We start from the raw sequence: 25,381 nt of genomic DNA, 5'->3' as shown, positions 1-25,381 counted from the left end.
TCTTCTTCCCATTAGTGACAAACTTGGCCCAAGAACAGTGTTTCTGGAAATGACAGAACTGCTGGAAGTTATGGTAGAGTTGCATTGGAGGACTTAGCAAATAGATAGCTCAACTTCATCATAACTTCTGGCAGAGGTAGACAGATCTTATTATTTTTCCACTGCAGATTTTTATTTGCATAAATACAGTATATAAACATTTCTGATGCATTAAACATTCCATCACTACCCAGTACAAAAGGCCTAGATTTTGATAGGGACTCCGGCATAGTAGCACCTTTGCTAGCTTCTGCCCAGTGTAATGATCAGAGGAACAAACACTTTCTGCATGTTCTTTCATCAGCTAATCCAGTTTTGGCTTTATAAAAAAATAACTCATTTGGGGTCTTCTTCCATTCTATAAGAACACCAGAGCTACCTTCCAATAAAGTCATTGGGTCTCTTCCAACATTACCATGAGATCTTAGGCCTTATAGAAAAATACTTACAAAGGTACAGATATGATTCCATGAAAGGTAGACAAGGATTACCTAGGGCCTCCTGAATAGACCCAAGGTTTCAACACAAGACTCCTTCAGATAGCCACCTTTGCCTTCTTCTCTTGTTCAGTTGCCTTCCCTAAAGACACTCCAGCAGGGGAGAAGGGTCCAGCCACCCATGTGAGGGGAGGCTTCCTTGTCATGTACTCCACGACTTCATGCACAGCATCCTGGGCCTTTCCAATCTTCTCTGGGCTCTGACTCAGGACACCACTGGGGATATCCTGGAAGGTTTGGGCATTCAAGAGGGCAGCCTGAACTTCTTCCAGGCTGCTGTAAGCCTCTTGGACCTTTTTCTTTGAGAGCATCAGAGAGGCCCTCCATGTCAGTCAGTTAGCTTCAAGCTGTTAGCCTCCATATGCCGGGTGATGGTTTGGGATACTTGCAGTGCCTGAGATTCCATCTCTGCCTGACTGGGATCACTGATCTCGCTCTGCCCTGGCTGTCTTCTGACCTACTCCAGCCACATCTCTCGCAGCTTCTCTTGGCCTCGTTGAATTTTATATTCCCATGTCTGCTGGGTAAACCTCAGCAAGTGTATGAATTGCTCAAGGTGGAACAGGGCCATGTCGAATGTTTGCTTGACTCTTTGGACTTTTTCTAGAGAGTGATGGAAGGCTCTGCTACAAAGCTTGGCTGAGAGCGAGCCCAGGCGTACATAGTACTTCTGGTCTGCCTTTTGTATTATCAGAGGAGGCATATCAGACACTTCCAGTGCTGCAGAGGCTGCAAGGGCAGCTAGCTCTGAATCTGTTATTGGGAGATATTTGTCTATCCATAGATCCAATTTATTGATCATTTCGCTGACACCATTAGACACCATCTGCCCCATGCTGTTCTCCATCACAGTATGCACACCATTCCTCAGAGTAGAAATGGCCATCTCTATGCTCTCCTGGGCAGCTTCTGTGATTTTTGTATAAACTGGGGCCAAGGACACGGTGAGAAGGTCTTTGGCATTAGATACAACCTTTTCCACTGTCTTCTGCACAACTGGGAATCTTTCTTGTAGTACGTCAAGAGACTTGCAGGCAAGGGTGTCCACCGCAGTAATTTGAGGTTCAAGTTTATCCAGAAGAGGCTGTGCCCCACTTGCTGCTGTAGTCGCAATAGCTTTCACTCCCACCTCTGCCTGGATAGCTGGATGGGACTTCTTGGCGGGAATATAGGTAGCAGACTCCATCTCATAGGTAGAGCTGACCAAGGAAAGCTCGGCTACTTTTTAAATTACACACAGACGATAATCTCCAGTGCTTTCCAGGCTTGTTGTCTGTGCCGTTTCTTCAGTGGAAGACATGATGAGAGTGAACAGGAGATACACACAAAACCAACTTGACTTCTTAAAGACCCCTGGTGAACCCAGATCTTATACTCTACTCAAGCCCTACTCTCACCTGTAGTAATAAAGTATTTCCTGAGAAATGATACTGGATAAATTGATTTTAAAGTAATGTTTGAACACAGCAACAAAGAACAAAAATTCCAGGCAATACCTGTCAAATTTGTGGAGATTAAATTTTTCACTTCTATATATAAGGAGTTCCTCTTCTTTCCTAAATCCAAAGTAGCACAAACTATCATTGGGCTGACTTCTCTTGCTTTGCCAGGTTTCAGCTCGATCTACGTTTTCTAAGTATAAGTGAACGCGCTCTCTGCCACCACACATTCTAGTTGTAATAAAATCCTCCAGATAATTTCTCATTTATTTGTAATCATAATTCGGATCTATTTAAATAAGATCCAGTAAAAATACAACTCTGAACACTGTTATTGGATAACATATCCATTCCCACAAGACACTACTAATTTTAAATTCACATAAATTATGCCTGCTGTGATATTTTTGGACTAATCGTTGTTGTAAAATTTGTTCCACAGGTGAAGTAGTAGTATAATATAAGAAAATTGTTTAAAAATAGCTTCCATATAATGGAATCATTACATACATTTGCTCATTTTCCCCATGGATTATTATTAAGATGATCATGTTAGTAATTATCATATTAGAGATAATAACACATTATATTAGGGAATTTAAGATCTCTTTTTCCTTCCCACTATATCATGAATCTATTTTTCCTAATCAAATAAACTGTCACTGTTTTTTATATTTTAAGATTATTGATTTAGATACATATTGTTTCTCATAATAATATAGGTAAGAATAAGCAATTTAGATGAGAAACAATATATATCTAAATCAATAATCTTAAAATATGAAAAAATCATCATAATATAGGAAAGAGTAGGCAACTTTCAGGAGCCCCCAGTGGTGCAGCAGGTTAAACCACTGAGCTTCTGAACTTGCTGTCCAAAAGGTCAGCCATTCAAATCCGGGAAGTGGGATGAGTTCCCGCTGTTAGCCCCAGCTTCTGCCAACCTGGCAGTTTGAAAACATGAAAATGTGAGTAAAACAATAGGTACCGCTCCGGTGGGAAGATAACACCGATCAATGCAGCCATGCCAGCCATATGAACTTGGAAGCATCTACGGACAACGCCAGCTCTTTGGCTTAGAAATTGAGATGAGCACCACCCCCCAGAGTCAGACACCGTTACCTTTAGGTAACTTTCAAAATATTATTTTCATCCCTTCCCCCAATCATCATGAAAGAGCTTGCTTTATACAAATGTTTCAAGTTTTTAGTTAGATTATCCAAAAATAATCAACACATTCAGCTCAAGTAACATTCACTTATTGATGCACATGAGTCTTAGGAGATTACTGCACGAGGCTTGTAATGCATGTTAGGAGCACCCCAGCCACAAATGGAAAAGCTCATGATCACGCAATTCCATTGCTAAGGTATCTCAAAGCAATCTTCAACATATTGTTAGGCTGTACTTAAACCAGAAACTCCAATTTTTGACTTCAAAAAGTGCTAGCAATGTGTATTTGTTTATCTTAGTTGTGTTAATTGTCTTGCTTGTTCTTATAACTATGGATAATGCTGGATTCTAACACTAGACTAAAGGTAATTGTAGGTCCTTCTGAATTTGTACTATTTCACTTTGTTTGACCCTGGTTTTGCTGAAATTATTTAATTTATGATAATTTATTTACAGACTACTTAAATCTGGAGATTTCAAAATGATCTACTATAAGTTCTTAAAAATACAATGAGCAAGCAATGTAACTTTCCCATTATCCATGAAAACAGAGATCAGTTGAAATATAGCATCTCTTTTCATGGAGAATACAATATTGCATTCATTTCATAATTGTATGTACAATACTGTAAACGTTGTAAAGTATTGCAATCTTGCATGCACTTGTATCTTAAAAACAAAAACAAAGGTTGAATCATAGCATCACAGAGTTGGAAGAGACCACAAGGACCATCCAGTTCACCCCCTGCCATGCAGGAAAAGCACAAAGCACAGATGGCCATCCAGACTTTAAAAAAAAAAACTTCCAAAGAAACAGATCGTTTTGAAATCTCCAGATTGAAACCATCTATAAATATTCATATACAAACAAATACTTAGGTGTAAATATAGTTTGTTCATAAAACTAGGGAGTAACTATATATACATATATTTCAAATTACTGTTTCTTTCATGGATAATGTATATATTGTAATGTATGCTTATTGTAGTTTTAAAATGCTATAGATTGAAGCCGTTTATTCACAAAGAAACACATAATGTGAGTAATGCTGGGTTCAAAAACAGGCTAAAACCCATTACAGGTACTTTTGCATCTACACCATTAGTCCATCAACTTTCTCATTATTTATTTGCTTCCAGAGCTGGCAGGCACAACCCCTTCTTTCAGTAAATGACTGTGTAAATAAAGATTGAATTAAATGCAAAATAAAATGGACTGAATGATATATGACACGAGCAGTTAGAAGACTTTGATTCATAATTTACTGGTTAAGGTGTTCACACTTCTTGGGCCTCTCTCTACTTTTTCTTTTTTCTCTACCAGCATTCCCCATAGTGCATTAAGATGAACGTTGTAGTTAGTAAATTTCCCCCTGCGCATTTTACAAGCTCAAGGTTATGGGTTAGGACAAGGGCTGTCACACCATAAATCAGGCATAATAGAACAGCTTGAGAGCATGAGCCATACAGCTTCATGCTGGGTTAGATCTCTCAAAATGGAGTCGGCATTAACAAGTGTCGGTCTGATGCCCTTATGTTTCTAACACCATTGTACAGCCAAATGCAGCCTTTGCACTTAAAGCAATGGGAGGACTTGCAGTTTTCATCTTGGTTCTCCTGTGGATAACTGGGATAGAGTACCTGTGGCGTCTTTATCTCAATATGTCTTGGGTTCTCTGAATAGAAATGAATGGCTTAATATTGTGCCTATTTATTTATATATCAAATGCCAAAAGAGAATAAGGAACACAGAGCTCTTGTACACCTGTGATTATCTTGCACAAAGGTCAGACCCAGCCCTGGGTTATTACTCTGTTTTGTGAGCCATTCTGAGACACGGGTCCCATTACACACACTTTTTGGGAGGGATAAATGGATGCAACTGCTTTTTGGATTATCTAGTAGGAGGCAGATATATAATTTCTAAGGGTGCTGAAGGCAATGTGACAGAGCACTGCTTTCTAATTCCTAACTCTTTCATATTAGTCAAAGGAATAAAAAAAATCAAAACCCAGATTCTGAATCAAGCTCCTAAGCCTACAGATCATGAGGAGAGCTGGGACAGGCTTTAGAGCTTGAAGCCTGTGCATTGCAGGGAGAGATCAATTAACAGCGGGAAAGTTGGTGTTTCATGTTGCCTATTTCCATTTGCCTGTTAAATCTCAATAAGAGTCCAGGTTTGTTGGAAATACATTCTGAAACCTACTGTGATGGCACATCCTCCAACTGTCCTGAACTGTCAGGGACAGCCCGTTTTAATCCTCTTGTCCAACTTTTTGTCTACTCTCACTTTCCCTCTTTGTCTTCAGCTGACTTCTGTTGTTGTAAAGTGAATTCAAAGTGCAAAAGTACTTTGTTTTCAGTTTACGGGGGAGAGGAGAGAGGAAACAGAATCTTCTCTGTAGCTTCAAAGCAAAGCCAAACTGCTGTGTCCTCTTTTAGTTTGTGTATCCTTCTTTATTTATCACCCCGTTTTTCTCTGAGGGATGTTGGAAAGTATGTGATGCCATCCTCACTGCCTATTGAAGTGAGTAGTAAACATTACTATTACATGACAAACATCATACAGTACAGTTTTTTTTAAAGTGCAACTACCAACCAAACCAGAGACAATATAGATAAAAAAAACATATATAACACAAAGAACCCTTCAAAACTACATAATTATAGTGCTATGGTTCCATGATAACTGCCACGACAGCATCCTATGGAATCCTGACAAGTATTTAGTATTCTCAACCAGATGCAATTTGCTTCCCCAAAGTGCAAGTCTGATTTCATAGGGGGCTTAAAAAGACACTTAAAAAGTGGAATAATTGCACTATAATTCTGTAGGTCGAAAGGCACTTTATGACTTATCTGAAACAAATAATATTTTGTTAACAGTTCCAGACCAAAAAATTGGTGATTCAATTTATCTACACTTGTGCACTCACCATCTAGTCAACACAACAGCTCACCACTGTATCCCCTTTTCTTTAGAATATCCTTTGTCATAGCTTTAAACCAGGCTTTATATTTTCACCTAAGGCCCCATCTGTGCTGTCATATACTGCATTATATGGTCAGTGTAGACTCATATAATGAAGTTTAACACAGCTGATGTCATGTACTGGAACTATTAGTAGTACTGACTAAACCATCAGCCTACTTTGTTTTTCAATGAATTACAAATAGAAGTGGAAATTGCTAGCTATTTCCACCAGCAGCAATATAAGTTTTTTCATCCCCTTCTCTTTTGGGGCATATCCATATCTCATCATGTCATATCTTTCTTTATTCCGTGGAATTTGAACAGATTACTTTGCTTTTTTCCACATATGTTCTTCTGTCAGATATTTGCTTTTTCTGCTTCTTTGTTGGGTTGAGAGATTTATATTTTAATAAGTATTGTTTTATCTATCACATGTGAGGCTTATTTATTTGATATCTGTAATCTCTTTATGACTTAGGCAGCTTTGGCATGTTTTCTTGATAGATTGTGCAGGGATTTTCATTCTTTTTGTAGATTGTTAGCAGAGATCAATCTGATGTGACATTAAGTGCCCTGGCAATGGCAAGAGGTCACCGTGCAAACATTTTTAAATTAGGTACGCAGCATTGGTGGGATTGACTTTTCGTCTTTCCATGAAGAAGCATCTTAATAGATGGTGATACAATCTATTGCTCTTCTTTCCTAGGTTAGCGCATTTTCACAAGTGGGACATGGTCTTACGATACACACATAAATGCTGGTAATGATGTAAATGTTTTTCTTCTATATTCTGATCTATAGTAACAGCACTGATGCAACATTTTATGTGAAATAGCTCTTAGTTTTAGCCTCAATATTTCAGGTTACAGAAAAGATGGAACATAGCTTTCTAAAGGCTTCACAACAACTTTGCTATATGTGGTTTGAAAATTATTATTTTTTTAATTGCTGGATGTTTTGTTTATTCGGCCTTGTTTGTGGGAGGAGATTGACTTCCTTTTTATGCTTCTTCTTCCTCTTACTTTTGTAATATATCATAAATATATCCTCTGCAAAACTAAAACAAAACACAACACTGGAAGTATCAAAGATTAAATACTTGAGTTTAATTCCTTTCCTGTTGAGTCTTCCATACTGAATTGTTGGGTGGTAAGCCATTGCATTGATAGCAAGTTGGCAACAACAATAAAAGCAATGATGAAAAACAATTTATTTTAAAAGTATTGGCAACATGTAGTAACTACTGCAACTTAAAATTATTGACTAAGGTCAATAATATGATGCAAAGGAATTGGTGGCTCTGAAATACATGTTGGATGTTTGATAACAATAGTCACTCATACAGCAATACTTACTCTCTGTTGTGTATTATTTTACATCACACTTTATATCACTAAATCTCCTGTTGCCTATTGGAGCAGGTTAGAATTTGGGAAATGCCAAGAGGGAGTATCTGAGATCTAAGGCTGGCTCTACACTGTAGAGTTAATGCAGTTTGACACCCCTTAAACTGCCATGGCTCAATGTTGTGGAATCATGGGTTTGGTGGAGTACCAATGCTTTTTGGCACAAATGGCTAAAGATCTTGTAAAACTACAACTCCCATGATTCCATAAAATTGAACAATGGCAGTTAAAGTGGTGCCAAACTGCATTAATTCTACAATGTAGAAAATGCACCTTCTTACTCCACACCCCCCAAAGGCCTCTGTTCCACCCATGGAGAGTTCCAGAGGTGAAAAACTATAAATTCTAATGTTTCTGGCTGCTATGGCAAGGATAAAGCCTTGAAACAGGCCATTCTGGGCTTCAAGCTGCAGCAAGAGCTGGGTAATACATTTATGATGATCATGATGATGATGATCTGATTTTGATCCACTGAGACATAGGCTATTCTGGGTCCTTCAATTACAGGCAAAGCTAATTGTCCCCCTTATTCTCAAACGTATGTGGAATTTAACATGAAGTAATCCACTTCTGCATCCGAAAACACTATTCATCTTCTGTTCTAGCTGATGTGTCCATTTGGGTTTCAAATGTTGCAGACCCACTACATCAGTTTCTCTGACTTTCCTCCTTAGGAACATGTCTGGGTCGCTAAAAGTGGAGGCAACTTGTAAAATGTTAGCAGTCTTTTTACAAACTCTTGTGAGCACTAGGGAATCAAATTGAAAGATAGCTAACAAAAAGCATATGATTTAATGGCGGTGGAACAAGATATTGGGCTGGATCAGTCTTTTTTCAGCTAAACCATGGCTTTTATGTTTACTCAGACACATGTTGTATTGTGTTCAATGGAGCATTCTCTCTAATAAGTGGATGCAGTGCAGTAGCCTTCATTTGTTTGTTCTTTCCATGAATGAATATGAGGTCAGCATTTCACAGATAAAAACCAGAATGTATGTGATCAAGCAATGACAGAGGGCAGTCAGGAAGACAACAGTTTTCAATGAGAAAGTATAGACAAGCTGGGAGATACTACAGCAGTTTGTTTTTGCCTGAGCCAAACTGGGAAGGGTGAGATCAGCCACCTCCTCTTTCTCTTACTGAATTAACCAAGTATGAAATACCTTTTTTGAACTATTTCTGCACTTTGAATTCAGTTGACAGTATTGATGTTCACCAATGATAAACAGGGAAAGTGGGGAAAGAGAGATAAGCTTTCTTGAAAAAAATCCCCACAGAGATTAAAAGGGAGAGTCCATGCCAAACTCAGACAATTGGAGCACATGGGCTGGTCAGCCTCCCAATGGAACATTTATAAGAGAGTCAGGTCACTGTCACACAGGGCAAAAAGTGTCCTAGGACGCTTCTGCCTCAGTTCACCCATGAAACCCCATGCTGCTGCATGGAAGGATGCTGTTGCCACCAACATGGAAACCTCCCCATGTTCCGTAAGGAACAACAGGGCTTCTGTGGGTGTCAGCTGCATGGCGAAGCTGACACCCCCTCATATGATGGGGAGGTGTCAGCTTTCAGCAGGGGTGCCCCTCTGCCGCCCCAATTCACCATGGAAGCTGGCGAATCACTACGCTGGACCTTGTCCATGTTATGAGGTTCTAAGAGGCACTTGAGAATTGCCTGTCTCGTGTTTCCCTTTGACTCATCCTTCCTCATTTGGGAAAGGAAAGGTCATTATCTTCCTAACAGAAGACTGTCCTCCTGTCCCTTGGCACTTTCAGCAAGACAAATCCAATATACTACTTTATTTCTATGACAGAGTTCAAATGGTTATTGAATGTCAGAGAAACCATTGAGGTCCTTTTTCATTTAAAATGTGTTCTCATTTTTCAAAAGAGTGATATGCTTAATGGCCAACCAAAATGCCGAAAACATGTCATGCAAGCATTCAAAGTTTCCTTGGCTTCTTCATAAGGTAAATATATTAAAAATCATGCAAAAGAAGAAAATAATAATGCAAGAGTAGAAATCATGCCCCAGAGATGTTATCTTTGTTATCAGTTAAAATACTCTAGACTCTAGAGGGATATCAATAAGGCAGAGGTCATTCCCCTTCTTGGTCATGTGACCAAGGGAAATAAAAAACTGTTAATATAATTTCACCTTCTTATCCTATGTGAAGCTAACTGCTTTTTAGGCAGAGGACACTGTATTTCTAAAGAATTCCCTTTACTGTTATATCTGGAAAAATGTTTAGATGCTCTAAAACTTGCTAACACTGAGTATGTTTCCTGGTTTTGAAAATGTTGAATTTTGCCACAAAAAGGGGAGATTTTAACAAGTACACTGGGACTTCATTCTTAAGGGTTTTTTTTTTTGCCTCCAACGATAAAACTTTCTAAAAAATCCTTTTAAAATATTTGTAAAATCTCAACCCTTTCTCCTCACTTAAATATGAAACAATGCCCACCTGACAATCACATAGGGCACGTCCACAATGACTATTGAATACAGTTTGAAGGCAACTTGACTGTGTGGTGTTTAAATGATGTGTGTCACAAACCCATGTAGCAATGTACATTGCAAGCTTTAAACTGGCATGAACAAAGTTAGGGGAATACTCTAAAATAGCCTCCATAATGCACATCAGTCTGCTGAAGTATAAACTATGGCAAAACTGGGAGGGATACTTCAGCGCTCTATACATGCTCATTGTGGTGGGGGTGTTTGTGAGGGATGTGAAAAAAACCCAGATACCTCCATGGTTGTGAAGCCTGATATATTGCAGATCCTATAACCGGTTTGAGGCCAGCCTCCGCAGTGTGTACAGTATAAGGACTATCTAAGCTGCAAATAAGTTCTAGGAATTCACATGTAATTATCTACACAGTGAAATTGCTTCCTTCTCTGTCAGTTTCACACTGGCTTAAGTTGTCAGTGTAGATGTGCCAATACTGAACTCATTGTAATCGTATGTAGATGCATGTCCCATTCAGTTCATAGCAGTCGAATCCCCTCATTGTATTTGCGGTTTCATTCATCCATGTCCAACAAAATATGTTCTCTTTAGGCATTTTCTCAGTCTCCAAGGATTACTCTATGGTATTCTTGGATCAGGTGTCCTTCATTTCAGTAGGGTTATCCATGGTTTCACATATCTGTGTTAAGTCCAGAAACACAACCCCTGTGAATATGAGGGATTTTCTGTACTGTAAAGCTTTCTCTGGATGGAACCAATGGGTTGAGAGGTTGAAGTTGTTGTTACATTGGAGTCTTAACAACATTGTCCCAAACTATATTCTAGCAATCACAACATTAATTGCAACATTTTCTACTATCTAGTGGATTTCTTTTTTAAATTTTAAGAGATAAAGAAGGAAAAAAACCTTCTAATTTCTCTCCTTATTTTTTTACAGTTATTTTACAGTGAAATGGCAATTTTGACCAATAACAGTATAACCTTTCAAAAGATATCCATAGAACAAAATTTGCCCTTCTGATTATAGTATCACTCCAGTAAATCACATCCCTTTAAAAAAAAAACAAAAAAAAAACACTTTAATAGCATGCTAATGCAGATCCATGAAATTAGCACATAGTCCAAAACAGAATGCACAAGTGGGAGCAAAGGCAATCTTTGGAAAATAACTGGGGAAACTCAGGAAGCTATATTAGGAGAAATGCTTCTTTAGACTAATTCGAATGAGTCCTTAGGATCCATAAAAGTAATTCATTATTTGAAAGTAATTATACGCAACTAGATATTTCTGAGCACTATTTATTTGTTTCCAAATTTTGTGTCTCAAAGCACTGTCTTGTAGGAAGCGGCATCCTACTCCAGCGGCTAAATTAGAATGTGAAAAATAAATTGGAATAAGGTATTCTATTACAGTAAAGCGATGGTTTGTATTCACTACAAAGTCATTTTTGCTTTGTATTTCTCCTTCAATATGTGTGGGAGTTATAGTATGATATGTAGTCATCAACATTGCTTCCTCCCCATGGAGGCAGGATCTACACCAGGGGTCCTCAAACTAAGGTCCGGGGGCTGGATATGGTAATCCAAGGTCATTTACCTGGCCCTCGATCAGGGTCAACTCAAGTCTGAAACAACTTGAAAGCATATGACAACAGCAACAATCCTATCTCATCAGCTAAAAGCAGGCCCACACTTCCCATTGAAATACTAATAAGTTTATATTTGTTAAAATTGTTTTCATTTTAATTATTGTATTGCATTTAAGTGTTTTTTGCACTACAAATAAGATATGTGCAGAGTGCATAGAAATTCATTCATGTCTTTTTCAAATTTTAATCCGGCCCTCCAACAGTTTGAGGGACTGTGACCTGGCCCTCTTATTTAAAAAGTTTGTGGACCCCTGATCTACACTGTCCTATATTCCAGGATCCAATCCCAGAATATCTGCTTTGAACTGAATTATTTGAGTCTACACTGCCTGGTAATTTGGGCTACAGGGCAGTGTAGACCCAGTCCTAGATGAATGAAAACTGCAGTCCAACTGGGAGCAGAAAAAGAACAACCAATTGGCTCCTTTGCCAAGTTCAATCTGATTTTTATGACCTCATGCTCCTTGAATTCACAGGCTGGCAAACTATATTGGACAAAGTAAGGCATGCACATAAAACAGACCATTTGTTCAAATTTAGAGTCTACTTCTTTTCCTCTTGAACCCATTCCAGGAAGCAAAAATGAACAAAACTATTTTCCACTTGTTGCACTAATGCATTCCTTCATGGGCTTCTGGCTGATGCTAGAGATACAGAAAACCAGAAGCCGATTCTTGGGAAGATTTCCAGCAAATATTTCTTGGCTAAAACATTTGGTATATTTAGGTTATCTCTAGCCAGTAACAAATCACATTTTCTGAAGCTCTTACCACCCAAAATGATGACATGGCTGTAAATAGCACTTATTTCTCTCTCTAGCACAGTCCACACAAAGGTAAGGTGAGAGGGTGGCAGGCGGTCAAATAATCTCTGAAGCTACAGTTAGTATGGTGGTGATGAGTGCAGGAAACTAAACGAAAGTAAGGCATTGGTAACAGGGAATTAAATTGCTCCACTGCTTCCATAGAACATGTGGTCATGGGAAGCTACCCAGCAAGAAGACAAATAGGTCATCTTCTGCCAAAATAGCATGAATAAAACTTTATGAGCCGATGTGGCAATCAGTCTGATCTCTGTAGAAGTCCAAGGTCCGTCAGCTTCAGATTAATCTCTTAAAGCTTGATTTCAGATGAGCTCTGCACAGTGAAGAATATAGGCACAGCCCTGTTTTTAAAACACTACAACCATCAATAGTTTTGCAGATAACTGTAATGCTTCAGATCAAAAGTATGTTTTTAAACTTCCAAGTAAATGAGTGTAGGACTACAGCATGAAAACTAAGCTGTCCATGTCCTCATTTTCAGATGCACTTTGACCTGTGGACCAGGAAAGTGTTGTCCTAAAGAACAGAATGATGGAAGGCTTGTTCACATTGACTAAGAAGAAATTATGCTAGCTTTGGAGGTGCTCTGATCCTGAGACACAATGTCCATGACAATTGGTTTGCAACAGGTTTCTTTGGGTTTTATAGCATTTCAAAAAACATGTTTTATCTGGGATTTATCTGGACTTTTGGGTGTGTGGCCAATCCTTTGGGAGTCATTTTACTCTGGAGTTGGGAGGAGCAGATTATTGTGGGCAGAACTGGTTGTTGGGAATTGAGCATTCCTTCTAGAAAGTGGCTTTTTTCAGGCCGAATATTAACTTTGAAAAAATAAGATTAATGTGTGCAGATACTCAAAAGTCACATTAGCACACTACTGCTTAACAGAAAATACAGTACATTCATTTGTAAGTTTTCTTGATAGAATATCATGAGGGATCTTGTAAAAAGCCTTCCTGAAATCAGGATATACTACCATCCACAGCAGTACCCTGATATACTATGTTTACAACTCTATCCAAAGAAAGGAGAGGGAGGGAGGGAGAAAAATATTAGTTTGTATGACTTGTTTTTGAGATGTTCTTGCTAGGTCTTAGCAATTAGCTTTCTGCACAAGTACAGAATGATTGAGTTGTTGTAGGTTTTTCGGGCTGTATGGCCATGTTCTAGAAGCATTCTCTCTTGATGTTCCACCTGCATCTATGGCAGGCATCCTCAGAGGTTGTATGCCTGACATAGATGCAGGTGAAATATCAGCAGAGAATGCTTCTAGAACATGGCCATACAGCCCGAAAAACCTACAACAACCCAGTGATTCTGGCCTTGAAAGCCTTCGACAATACAGAATGTTTAATGATCTATTTTGGCATCTTTCCTGGTGTCAGCATTGAGCTGACTGGTCAATAATGGTTTGGATTCTCCTTTTTGCCTGTTTAGAAGATGGGGACAACATTTGCCCTCCTCCAATCTTCCCTCATTTTCTCCAAGAATTCTAAAAAAATATTGACTGTGGCATTGAGATAGCATTTGCAACTTCCTTTAGTACTCTTGGGTGTGGTTCACTGGCTTTTGTGATTTGAATCCCTTCGTATCTCAACTCCCTGCTCAAGTTCCATTATATACAACACTATAGTAAAAAAGGTTTCCCTTACATAAAATTGCAAAATCAAATGGGTTTTTGGAAATGTTTTTGGAGTATTTTCAAGCCAAGGAAGGCTGAATTCATGAATATGAAGAGCCTGCTATATTGAACAGTTAGCCTTCTCTTTGTTCCCTGTTAGCATCTTCAGATTTTCAGAAATGGCAGTTGCTCCACCATTTCCTTATTCTTCCACTGCTCCAACCATAGCTTTTTATTATTTACAAAGGTTTCTTGGGGTGTCATTTGTTTATTGCTGTAAGTGAGAGACAGGAATGTCCCAATGGCTTGAGGGCTACTTTCAGCTTTTCCTGATCTTTGCCACTCCATTTTGGTGAGCCACCTCATTTTCCTGAAATTAGAAGTGATCTTCTGGGAACTGGATTCCAGATGATTCATGGGATGATTTCTGTTATTTTGGAGTACCCCCTCAAAACAGTTCTAAATTAAAGCTCTTGAGTCATTTTCAGCACCAAAATCCTTTCTTCTATAGCTGATTTTTAAAAAATGACCTCAATTAGCAGTCCATGTGGCCTCATGGAATTTCTCAGAGCTGCACGAGACCACTGAGCTATATGATTCCTTCCCACTACAAGCAGATCAATTGATGAAGTAGGATGCTGGGGAGCTTTCTCCAAAAGACAAAATTTATTTGTTGATAGAATCTTCGAAATAAAATTAGAAAGAAAGATTTTCTCTGGATCCAGGGGATTTTAGAGTACCTAGGAATTATTTCTAGATTTTATTCCTCTTTGTGATGGGAAACATGTTCAATCAATGTACTATTCATAACCTAAGCAACTTTGCCCTTTTTTTATTTTTTTATTATATTGCCTTTTTATAGCTTGATTATTTTATACTCATTTATGCAAGAGAATACCAAAGCACAATAGTATAAGTAAATTATAACATGGGTGCTTCTGTCTGTTCTGCTCAGTCACATCTCCCAGTTCTCTGCTGATGTTTTAACTTAACCTCAGGAGAAACTTGTTAAGTGCCTTCAGAAAGGTCTGTCTGATAGGCACTGTTGAAATGGCAGGTATTGTGGCCTTTCTGCGTTGTAAATAGAATCTATTTTATGTAGCTCTGTATCCTGTTGCACTCTAGTGATGCAGAACAGCTCTTCATTCAAGGATGAAATTAACTTGGGAACACACATGAGCCTACTTTATGAATGAACAGTACATGCACCTGGCTTGGATATTGTCATATACATTTTTCCAACACCTCCCTTGGTCACCTCAGTGAGCTCCTGTCCAGAGTAGCAATAATTTCCCTCTAAGGCCCTTCCACACAGCCACATAACCCAGAATATCAAAGCAGAATAATCCACAATAGCTGCTTTGAATTGGAATATCTGAGTCCACACTGCCACATATCCCAGTTCAAAGCAAATAACGTGGGATTTTATTCAGCTGTGTGGAAGGTGCCCCAGTAATTTGAATTTGTGTTCTGGGGCAATTTTAAAAGGACATCTGGTTGTAATATTTGCCACACAGATTATTTGGATTAATGTTGAGATAAATGATTTTAATGTTTCTATATGTACAAGGTCTATTTATGTCCGGCATTGAATGTTTGCCGTTTACATGCTGTGCTCCACCCTGAGTCCCCTTTGGAGTGAGAAGGGCGGAGTAGAAATGTTTTTAATAAATAATAAATAAATAAGGCTGACATCCTATAAGTGATATATGCAGATGTAAGTCAGTGTTATATCTACATATTCCTTTTTGTTTGATGTAGAAGCTGACATTTCTTTCTTCCCTCTGTAAAAAGAAAGACCTCACCACCACCAATGGGTTTCTTTTTTACTTCTGTTCTAATTTTAGTGGAGAGTGCAGGGTTGGGGCGGGAGGATGAGCCAGACATAAACTGAGATGCATCAGACATAATAAGTTAACTTCTTGCTCTGGTTATATACACTAAACTATAAGGTAAATATAACCTTGTATCCTATAAAACATAGAACATAATGTTGCAAGGATGTGTCTTTGCATCACTCAAGATCATGAAAAAAATGCTTTCACTTTTCAGTTTGGGAAAAATGCCAGATACTCACTGGAATGTAAACATGATAAAGCAGCGTCTTTGCACTTGTAATCAAAAAAGGACATGTACATTAGAATAAACCCTGTGGTTTGGTCCATTGAAAAACACCTGGTGACAGCTAGTAGAATTATTAAAAATGTTACAGTGACACTATACAAAATCCTTTAGTGTCGTGGACTTACAGTTAATTTCTGGGTTTGATCTGGATATCAAATAAGAATTGATTTTTAAAAAGCTATATTAGAGGCATCAATTGGGCAGCCATCACATGCCTCCATTGCAGATAGTCCTATATTTGGCCCTGCCATGCTACCTTAAGCTGCTCAACATGCTGGTACCAGCAAAATTCTGCAAACAGATATTTTAGGTCACATTATGTTTGTAATGGACACCCATAAACATTTCGTAGTAACAGATGCTGTTAAGAGATTTAAAAATGCTTGGGTCTTTCCAAAAGGTCATATTAGCTGATGCATAATTTCTCAGAGAGTTAACATGCAATTAACTACATTAGAATGCTAAGACAGTTATATTATGTTTTGTTAGCCAAGACACCATTTTATTATTTTAGAAATGATGCTGGAGGAGAGACCATAGTTTGTCCAAAAGACTAACGAATAGGCCCAAGAGGAAATCCATGGATCCAAAAGAAAGTCAATTCTGAACTCTCATGAGAAGGCAAAATGACTGAAGTGTGGCTATCATACTGCAAAGGATCATTACCTTGTTGCGGTGCTGGAGCTTGAGCACCTGAATGACGCCATGAGTGAAATCGTGAATGGTCCCCCAAGAGGGGAAGGTCATGGCACAGAGGTCAGACAATCCACTCCAGTATTCTTGCCAAATGGTATGTCGGTGTACCATCAGAAGATGGGACTCCCAGGTCAGAAGATGGTCAAAATGCCACTGGGGAGAACAGAGGATAAGTTCAACTACCCCCAGATGTGATGATGCAGCCAGCTCAAAGTCAAAAAGAGGGCTAAAGGCTGATGGTGTTGGAGGTGAATGATGAATCCAATGAACACACTGAAAATGAACACACTATAGGAACCTGGAATGTAAGATCTATGAGCTGGGGCAAACTGGATGTTGTTATTGGTGAGATGTCAAGATTAAAGGTAGACATTCTGGGGGCCACTTCACAACAGATGACCACCAGATCTACTACTGTGGACAAGAAGAAAACTGAAATGGAGTACCCTTCATAATTAATAATAAAGTCGCTAAAGTGGTGCTTTGATACAATCCAAAAAATGATAGAATGATCTCAATTCAAGTTCAAGCTGAGCCATTAAACATCACAGTGATCCAAATATATGCCCTAACCACAGCTGCTGAAGAAGCAGAAGTAGATCAGTTCTATGAGGATCTGCAGCACCTACTGGATAATACATCAAAAACAGACAGTATTTTCATTACAGGAGACAGGAATGCTAAGGTGGGAAGTCAAATGACAACGGGGATCATAGGCAAACATGGTCTGGGACAATAAAATGAAGTGAGATGTAGGATGATAGAATTTTGCCAGGAAAACTCACTGTGCAAAACAAATACTCTCTTCCAACAACCTAATAGATGGCTTTATACATGGATTTTACCAGATGGTCAACACCGAAATCAGAGTGACTACGTCCTTTGCAAGCCAAAGATGGTGGACATCCATTCAGTTGGTGAAAAAGATGTTTATTTCTTGGGAAGAGAGCAATGAGCAATTTTGATAAAATAGTGAAGAATAGAGACAGCACACTGGCAACAAAGATCTGTATAGTTAAAGCAATGGTATTCCCCGTAGTAACCTATGGATGTAATAGCTGGACCATAAGGAAGACTGAGCAAAGGAAGATAGACACTTTTCAACTGTGGTGCTGGAGAAAAATTCTGAGAGTGCCTTGGATCAGGAGAAGATCAAACCAGTCCATATTCCAGGAAATAATGCCCAGCTGTTCACTGGAGGGAAGAATATTAGAGGCAAAGATTAAGTTGTTTGGCCACATAATGAGAAGATAGAAAAGCTTTGAGAAGATAATGATGCTGGGGGAAATGGAATGAAAAAGGAAGAGGGGTCAACCAGTGTCAAGATGGATGGATGCTATCCTTGAAATGACTGGCTTGACCTTGAAGGAGCTGGGGGTGGTGATGGCCAACAAGGAACTCTGGTGTAGGCTGTTCCATGAGGTCACGAAGAGTCGGAAGCGACTGAATGAATAAATAATAATAACAACAACATTGGACACATCAAGAGTTATTGAAAAAGGTAATAATGCTAGATAAATGTGAAGGCAGTAGGAAAAGATGACCATATTACAGGAGGACTGACTTGGTCAGTCCTCCTGTGATATGACTCAAGCAGATCCAAGTTTGCAAGACTTCAGCAGGGCTGTTAAAAACAGAAACACTCAAAGACCTCTCATTCATAGGCTTACCGTAAGTCAAATTCAACTGCTCTAAATTTGCCCATAAGTCATACCACAAAAAAATATTATAATTGTGCACTGGAGAAAAGATGTTCATCCCATGATGTACACTTTCTGTTAAAATGATGTAATTGCCTCTGAGTGGGCTTTGGCACATGAATACGAGGATGGTTTATTTCCCATAACCAAAAGTTATACTATATTTGACATACCATTATTATAAAAACTGATAAAAATATGAAGCATTTCACAAGACCTTGTGATTTGGCACATGTGATTTCCTAATGGTGACCCCTGGCCAGACTGAACAGATTTTCCTCCATCGCCTTCTCTTGATGGGGGGTGGGTGAGGGAAACATTTTGGCTTAGAAATAATAGTCCATTGCTATGACTGATTTTTTCTTTTCAAGCCTCAGATTCTTAACAATTATAATTGAAATCTCTTTAGAAGGAAATGACAATTTGTCTTCTGAAAAGCAAAGGAGAAAATAGGATTTCTTTAATTATGCCTTCTTAGCTGATGCCAGACAAGTCTTGTGATAGCATAAAAGTTTTAACACAGTGGACAAACAAAAGGCCATTGAAATCAGAATAACCCACCAGAAAAATATTCTTTTTCTTTTAAAAAATGAGAGAACATTACATTTTATTAATACTAAGTATACTCTGGCCTGCCTTTATAGAAAAGACAGTATTGTTCAGGATTCTTTTTCAGTTTTTCACCTCTTTTGAAAGATGCATTTGACAAGCATCTCTGTTACAAGGACTCTTTGATTAGGCTTGCTGGAGAAGGAAGGGACATTCCTGGGGGCAGAATCAAGCCATGGCAACTGAGATGAAGACGGTTATCTCGTCGCTCCTAGTAACCATGGCTGATTTTCCACCATTTATTTCATTTTACAGTGGATGTGAGAGAATGATTAGCTTTTGTTGTCATTTAAAACACAAAAAAACAGAAATTTCTGTTGTAGTCACTTAAGGTGAAACCAGAAGATATTTCATCACATTTTTAAGAAGTACTCCCCTAGTGAGGGCCTATGTAGCATTGTGGTTTGAGTGTTGGACTACAATTCTGGAGACCAGGTTTGAATCCATGCTGTAAAGGCAAGCCTATTATGAACAAATCTTGCTTTAAAAAATCCCATGAGAAAATCCCACTATAAGCCCGAAACAGCTTGAAGGCATATAACAAGAGCATCTAGTGAACATTTCACAACAGCCAAGGAAAGACTTTTGTTTGTCATATCATATGTGTGGGAGAGTGGAGTTATGTGAAGACTTGAGTACAGGACCACCGATTGGCAAATCAACAGAATCACATGGAGAGACATGGAGAACATGCTTCTGGAACATGGTCATACAGCTAAGAAAAGTGGGGGACATGAGAGAAGTCTCCTCGCAGGATTGCAAGACATCCGGGCGTCCCCTGGGCAACGTCTTCATAGGCGGCCGATTCTCTCAACCCAGAAGCAACCGGAGACGACTTGAAGCTAAGAAAAGTCATAGCAACACACTGATACCATCCATGAAAGCCTTTGACAATGCAAAGTCTTTAATTTGGTGGCTAAGGCATGCATCTCTGAGGACATATTGTTACAGGAGGAGAAATTGATTGAGTCTACAGTGCATTTATTCATTACGTTTAGACTGATTCTTAGATTTATTAGTAACGTCTGATTTACCTTCTGCTCATTTTTGCCTGAAAGGACCATTAGTATGAGTTTGGATCTGTCGGACTCTCCACTGAGATTTTAGAACAAGAGGACAGGTTCAAAGCTAAACCCATTGATTTTAGGTATGTTGTGAATCAAGGAAATATTCTCCCAAGACCCAAAAGGGTACTCACTGGGCAGAGACACAGTATCCTGCTTTCAGCTTAGGGTGGGGACAAAATCAACCTTAATTAGGTGTGTGAAGAAAGGGTTGCAAGGTCACAATCTCTGAGGATGCCTGCCATAGATGCAAAAAGCTCACAGCAACCTGGTTGTAAGGTAGCTCTAGTTCTTCCAATTCATGGAATACTTTCCAGTTCATGGAAGATGGCTAGATAGCCATCTGTCAGGGATACTTTGATTGTGCTTTTCTTGCATGGGAGTTGGACTAGATGGCCCATGTGGTCTCTTCCAACTTACGATTCTATGATTCATCTAAGTTGTGGCTCTAGTTTATATATTTAATAGTAGCTTTTTATACAATATCTTTTCTCTTTACTGTGGGTGGAGGCAAAAAGTTACATCACTAACATTAATGATTGCCTCACATATGGATTTCATTATAAAATACATTATAAAATAAAATACAGTCTGATTCCATATTCGCAGGGATACTGGACTTTGCATTGATAAGAGAAACTGTGGTTAATAGCAAACCCTATTATTTTTAGTAGGAGAAACAATGGAGGTAATGAGGAATAAGGTAAAGTTTGTACAGGATGCCCTAAGTCAGCGTTTCTCAACCTGGGGGTCAGGACCCCTGGGGAGGTCATGAGGGGGTGTCAGAAGGGTCACCAAAGACAATCAGAAAACAGCATTTTCTGTTGGTTATGGGGGTTCTGTGTGCGAAGTTTGGCTCAATTCTATCGTTGGTGGGGTTCAGAATGCTCTTTGATTGTAGGTGAACTATAAATCCCATTAAATACAACTCCCAAATGTCAAGGCCTATTTCTCCCAAACTCCACCAGTGTTCACATTTGGGCATATTGAATATTTGTGCCAAGTTTGGTCCACATCCATCATTGTTTGAGTCCACAGTGCTCTCTGGATATAGGTGAACTACAACTTTCGAACTCAAGGTCAATGCCCACCAAACCCTTTCAGTATTTTCTGTTGGTCATGGGAGTTCTGTGTGCCAAGTTTGGTTCAATTCCATCATTGATGGAGTTTGGAATGCTCTCTGATTATAGGTTAACTATAAATCCCAGCAACTACAACTCTCAAATGACAAAATCACCCCCCCCCCAACCCCACCAGTATTCAAATTTGGGTCTATCGGATATTTGTGCCCAATTTGATCCAGTTAATGAAAATATATCCTTCATATCAGATATTTACATTATGATTCATAGCAGCAGCAAAAATACAGGTATGAAGTAGCAACAAAAATAATTGTATGGTTGGGGGTCACCACAACATGAGGAACTGTATTAAGGGTTTGCAGCATTAGGAAGGTTGAGAAACAGTGCTCAGAAGTGAACAATTAAATAAATGAAACTGTGGATACACTGTGCAGTAGTCAGTCCTCAAAAGAATTGTCTTTTCTCGGAGTTCGTTTTGTCAAAAAGAGAAGAATTAGGATCTGTTTGCATTCATGGAAAAAGACTTATATGTCCAAAGGGAATTTCTACATAGTTCAAGAATGTGGCCTGCTTCATCTCATTCCTTAGTTTTGCCTGACCGGTTTCCTGCTCCAGCCAAACTTCTTTCTTTTGCTGCTGCAGTAGAAGCTCTGCAGAACCCCACTTCTTCCAAAGTGAAGAAGCAAGCCTATCTGGATGTTTCATCTTTCCTGTATCTGTTTTATTTGGTACATTAACCTTTACCCAGTGCACTTATTTGCTTTGTTTTGTTTAAATAAGTAATAAGGTCACAATAAATTTTTAGTCTGTGTAGCGTTTTGAATGCTTATAGCAATAAATCATACTGTGTCTCATGCTTGCCCAGGAGCCCAGGAACTGAAGAAATTCCATTTGGTTTCTACCACGAAGGCCAAATAACAATGGGTATCAGTGCGAGAAAGCTTTGATGTATGACTCTGAAAGAAGGTCTGCATTTCTTCTCTATAAATTAACAGCTATTTTGCAGTGCTGATACACGACTGGTGTTTGGAACACATTCTGCCTCTAGCTTTATTCCCTTTCCAAGCTCTTGATCTTCCTCTTCTCGCTGTTTCTCTGAATATCTAAAACGGGGGAACTTCCAAAATCACATATGTCTGGAGAACTGTTGTGATATATTTCACAGAGAAAAAGAATAACAGATTGTTAGCAAACCACTAAAGCTACTAGTATGCCAAAGGTGGGCATGTGAAGTAAATGCGGTGCCCTGTATCAACTGTATACAATATGGATTGGCTGCAGTGCTAAATTTCCATGGGCATAAATGAATATCTTCACTACACAATTATGATTTGTTGTTGTTGTGTACCTTCAAGTCATTTCTGTCTTATGGTAAACCTATCATGGGGTTCTGTTGGTAAGATTTCTTCAGAAAGAATTTTATTTTGCCTCCCTCTGAGACTGAGAGAGCATAATTTGCCCAAGGTCACCCAGCAGGTTTCCATGGCTGAGTGGGGATTCAAACATTATTTTCCAGAATCACAGTCCAATACACTGTGATCTCTTGCACATCAATTTAATAACTTCTGCAGATCCAAGGATAATAATTAGGATGGAGTCAATTCCATCAAATCCTGTGTTTGTAGTTTGGTGGGCTACTTATTTCCCATAGATACATAATAGAATTCTCTAGGCTAGTGTTTTAAGTAACTCAGCATACTATAAAAGCTATGGTTTCCATAGGCTATGACTAGTAAAGTGGCATGAAACCAAAATATTGGGGCCGCCTGATAGTACAACTCATCAGGGTCTATTTCAGAGTAAACATGTTTTGAATTGAACTGTCATTATTAGCTGTGTGAAGGCACTGTGTAGAAATATCTGCAACAGCATCCCAGTTAACCTATTTTTGTTTGAAAAACCACTTTAAGGACTGCATTACAAATGGAGAAGCAGCCTCCAAATCTGCTTCCTTCTGGTAGTAGAATGCAACTGAATTTCAATCAGGATGATATTGGGGTGGGAAGTTGGAGTTCTCAATTTCCATGTTTTATTGTGAACATCTTAGGGTTAATCACACGACAGCACAATTCTAAATACTGTATTTCATTGCATAATTGTCAGCATCACATAATAGTTGCAATCTCATTTTTGGGGTCCTGGTTTTGGTATTTCAAGCAGTGTTCTTGGAAGGGAATAGTCATTGAATAAATGGGTGACCGAGTGTATGTGTGAGAGAGCACATGGGCAAGTGAGTAAGTGAGTGAGTGGGAAGGGTGTTCTCAAACCTCTTTTTATTTTAAAAAATACTGTTTAGGAATCATATTTCCTCTTGTAGTAACAACACCTCCTTTAAAACAGTGAAAAAAGTGTGACGATTATGTGAAGAAATACAGTAATGATGCTTGTCTCTAAGTACATATGTAGTTGAACGGGACTGGACATTGATCTTGCATGGTCCACCATTCCTCACTTCAGCTTTTGAGGACCTTGGTGGCTTTCCCGTGCATGCAATTGCTGTCAAACTACTGTGTAAGACTGTTCCACAAATGAATTATGTGTGTTTAGCTATGTTGTAACCCACCTTGAGCCACAAGGAGAGGCGAGTAAGAAATAAAATCATCATCATCATTTCAGTAAACGTGGTCATTGTATATAATACACAATTTCATTTGCACAATGCCCTGGCCCACTCTGCATGAATAAATTTGAGACCCAAATGCCTTGACTTCTACACTATTGTTTACTCTGACTAGAAAGCATTGCACCAAGCTGTCCTACATGGTGAATAGACTGGTTATTACTTTTGCTGACTGATCATATTAATAAAATCCCCTCTCCAATGTTATTGAAAAGAAACTTTCCATCAACCAATTTAGCAAAAAAAAAAAAAAAACCAACCAAAAAAACACAAACAAACAAACAAAACCAAAACCCCAACACAAACACAGTTGTTGAAAAAAGATGAAGAAAATCCCACAGTCTAGCAAAACACATTCTGACTTGCTTCAGGGCCAAACTTGAAATAATGTTATATATGTCGCGAGGAATGTACTTTTCCTTACCCTGATGTGGTCCCAAAGACAATTATCCCACAGAAGCTCTGTTAGCGCTGGTAAGAAATCCCTCACTTAAACATGCTCACTATAATTCTGATAAATTATCAGCTTATTTGTTATCTGTTAAATGTAAAGACACATTAACCACCTCATCACATGGGGCATTCCCCCCCCCCCCCCATTTTGCCGCTTTGCTTTGCAGCAAGGACGGAACCTGCTGTGTGCCATCACACGATGCCTGGCAGGCCTTACCCACTTTCCTCCCAAGTCAGGGGGGAGTGCCAAAAGGTGCTTCCTCCATGACTACAGGGAAGAAAGTGTATTTTGGGTAGCTCCGATGGAGCTACCTGCACTTTCCCTTCAATGTTCCTGGGTGATGGCAGAAAGGGTGGCAGGGCAATGCGTGTTGACGTCCTTTCTGCTATCTAATGGGGGGAGAGAAAGCATGCAAACGCACTCTCTCCTGTCTCTTCTGTGTGATGAGGGGAGGAGGGAGGGTGCACGGTGTGCCACAAGCCACCCTGTGCTGGTGCAACAGCATGGCTGAAAGGGCTGTGTGAAGAGATCCTTTGTATTGCATCATGTAAAATCCATAGTCAAGAGTATTTAATAGAATCATTTTACTGATAGTAAGAAAAAAAGGGGAACTGCATTTGTCTATCTTCTGATTCATTTTCAAACCTTTCCCCATAAGTCTACTTAGATACTGATTTCTTAAAGAAACATCAAAAATGACCTATTTTTCTTATAGATTGCCCCTTTCAAACACTCTCTTTATTAAGTGCTGCATTACAGATGACTTTCCAGGATCTTATGTAGCCCCAACCACTAAAATAATTTGCCTTTGGACATATGGTGGTATCTGTATCATCTCCATCACAGACACTTTTATTGTGCTTGTTTTTTCTAGTCTATCTATAGGAAAAACTGGAAGGTTCTGTACATTTCATAAAGATGTTTTTGTAGTTTTATTT

The 25,381-nt window shown here is 38.9% G+C and overlaps 1 pseudogene; it reads right to left on the bottom strand.

Annotated features, from left to right (window-relative positions):
• Window positions 1-574: 574 nt before the first annotated feature.
• Window positions 575-25,381, bottom strand: part of LOC132766673 (perilipin-3 pseudogene) — a 179,843-nt pseudogene continuing 155,036 nt past the window's right edge.

The sequence above is a fragment of the Anolis sagrei genome, chromosome 2, assembly GCF_037176765.1.
Source record: "Anolis sagrei isolate rAnoSag1 chromosome 2, rAnoSag1.mat, whole genome shotgun sequence".
Classification (NCBI taxonomy): Eukaryota; Metazoa; Chordata; class Lepidosauria; order Squamata; family Dactyloidae; genus Anolis; species Anolis sagrei.
This window is presented reverse-complemented; position numbering and strand designations above follow the sequence as displayed.